The sequence below is a fragment of the Eutrigla gurnardus genome, assembly GCF_963514095.1.
Source record: "Eutrigla gurnardus genome assembly, chromosome: 7".
NCBI classification, from domain to species: Eukaryota; Metazoa; Chordata; class Actinopteri; order Perciformes; family Triglidae; genus Eutrigla; species Eutrigla gurnardus.
In genome coordinates, this window is record NC_139921.1 from 23926247 (window position 1) to 23929114 (window position 2868).

At 40.5% G+C, this 2868-nt stretch overlaps 1 pseudogene across 1 annotated transcript; it reads left to right on the forward strand.

Moving 5' to 3' along the window:
• Positions 1-1049: 1049 nt before the first annotated feature.
• On the forward strand, positions 1050-2294 carry LOC311016005 (Ig lambda-1 chain C region pseudogene; annotated as a pseudogene). The gene is made up of 2 exons (XR_014599280.1): positions 1050-1137; positions 1824-2294. The product of XR_014599280.1 is annotated as an Ig lambda-1 chain C region pseudogene (transcript).
• Positions 2295-2868: the final 574 nt, after the last annotated feature.

The following is a 2868-nucleotide window of genomic DNA, read 5'->3' on the forward strand; positions in this document are numbered from 1 at the left end:
ATACCAGGACAAATACTGATATCCACTATTTGTGTAAACAGGCTGACTAGTCTTACAGGTGAGAGTGACAGTGGATCCTGGAGTAGATGTCACTACTGGAGGCTGAGTCACACTCACCTGACCGCTGCATCCTGCAGGACAAAACAAATCATTCATTCATCAGCAGAAGGAAAGGAGAGAAAAGGCGAGGCGTCGTGTTTGAGATGTTGCCGAGCCAACGAACCTGTAAACCAGCAGCAGGCCAGCGTCCAGATGAGGATGGTGATGAGAGTCATGGTGGTTGTGGTCTCTGCTGTGTTGACTGACAGATCTGAGTCCTGCAGTGTTGAACTCACAGGACTATAAAGCTTCTCAGTTCACTGGAGGATCAGCTGACGATGCAAAGCCTCCTCTCTATGGAAATTATTTCTCTGCTCTCAACAGACTGAAGGCAACGTGGGACACGAAATCAGGAGGAATACGGCTCGGATGAACAACATGGAGGATCTTAATGGAACAGAGGAAAACACTCACATTAAAAGTGCAGTTGAGGATTTAAGGATACGTTTGTGTTCACTGTGGTTGGTATGAAACGTTTGTCTGCTGTTCATTTACTGACAGGATTTAATGAAATCTATCAGATATTTCACTTTTTCATCGTATGACTTTGTAAATCATCATTATCTATAAGCATCATGTTCATTTAACCATGTATGAACTTAAATAAGACTGAAAATATGACTTATGAGGAGGATGTAATCATTTCTCTCTGGAGTAGAAAAGTTAAAAAAAAAATCATATAATCAATCTTTATTTTAACAATAAGTTTAAATCCATATAATTTGAAAGATTTTGTAGATTCAATTTAATATAATTATTTCTATATTAATAGAAAAAGTGATTTCAGTGGATAGATTTGTCTCTCAAATTTAAAAATATGCTATACAATTCTTAAAAAACATGTAGAAGTTGAAGGAATAGGAGATAAATCATTACTTGATTAAAATAAATGATTATTTATGCATTCTTACTATAAAATAACTCTGTTTTCAGTGGACAGATGCTTGTTCACAGTGCAGGAGGTTTTTGTACGGCCACTTAACGAGGTTGTATCACTGTGGTGGACTTTTGGTGGAGGAACCAAACTCATCGCTAACTGTAAGTATCACAGATTTATGATTTCTACAACGTTCAATATTATAATCGCTTTGTCAAAAGTAAATGTGATGAACCAAATCATTATTTTGGATCATTTATTCTTTTTGGATATTTATTATTCATTAATCTAGGCTGATATTGGAGTTTAGGAAAACACTGCATATTATTTTCCTATTATAGATTATGTTTTGGTGAAGTAGATGCAGTATTTTATTTTGTAACATTGAAACATCTGTTAGTGTGTTAGCTGTACGTTATAAAATCTAATGTTGATCAAACTAATAAGAGGGTTTATTGTACATTCAGTGTCGCTGCAGTTTGTGTTCACGGTCCGTTAGTTCAAAGTGATGAAAAGGAAGTGAAACAGACAGATGTCAAAGTCTTTCACTGCTTACAGTTTACAGATGATTAATGAAACTTTTCTATTCCAATGACTCCTCAGTCACATTGTATATGATTCTATAATGATTTCATGAGGAGAGCCGCAGGAGAAGATTGGTTCCTGTAAATGACAGAACTCCAGTCAGCGTTGTATTTGTTAAATCCTCCCTCCATCCCATGTCTCTGTGTGACCACAGCATCATGCACACAGCTAACCCTCAGTAACGTCACCTCTGTCATGTTCAGCTGTCTTTCCTACAGTGGAAGTTAATCTGCTCCTCGTGTGTCTCTGCTCTCCCCTCCAGCTGGCTCCATGATCCGGCCCTCAGTCTCCCTGCTTCCCCCCTCCTCTAAGGAGCTCTCTGGGGGCTCGGCCACGCTGGCCTGCCTGCTGACCGGCTACTCTCCTCAGGGAGCCGTGGTCAGCTGGGAGGTGGACGGCACCGAGGTGACAGAGGGGGTCCTGAGCAGCTCAGAGGAGGAGAAGAGCGGACTCTACAGCAGCAGCAGCACCCTGAGCCTGAGCCAGGAGCGCTGGATGGCAGGAGAGCTGTACTCCTGCAAGGTCCTCCATCACAACCACAACCAGATGCAGTCCCTCCACAGGAGCCAGTGTAAGGCCTAGAGGGTCTGGATGGAGGCCAGGACAGGAGCTCTGCATGGGGGGAGCAGGAGGAACACACCTGCTGCTCTGAACAATCTGAGGACAACGTTTGTAGAGGAAACTATAAAGCCTTGTGTGACTGCTGTAAAGTAGCTAGAGAGTAATGTGTGTAGCTCAGCAAGTAGATGTGTGCGTTTAATAACTGTCTTTTTATAATAATAAAGATTTCACTGATGAATAACATGATGAAGTGTTTGGTGTTTTATTTTATTAAGAGAAGTAAGAAATTAAATGGTTTCATATCAACTGGTTCTACTCCCTGCAGAAAATTAAAGCTTTGGATTCATCTTATAAAAATCGATATTTCTACATTACAATACAATAATACAGAGATGTGAAACTGAGGGAGGATTCTGCAGAAACTTCACCTCCATCCATCAGACAGAGAAGACAGGACCCACACATGCAGACAGACAAGGTTGCAGTGCCGAGGCTCAGTGTTCAATAAACCAGTTCAGGTTCGGTACACAGGAAGGCAGTCGGTGAAGATAACGGCACAAACGTCCGAGAGGAAGGAAAGCTGATTTTCCATAATCTTCTTTATGTTCATTACTTTACGAAATAAACATTTTAAATTATTGATACATTCAAAAAGGTTATACCATCCTAAAATAAAACTGTGGATTATAAGAAGTCAGTGTCTCTGTGTTATTTTTAGGCAAGGCAAGGCAACTTTATTTGTATAG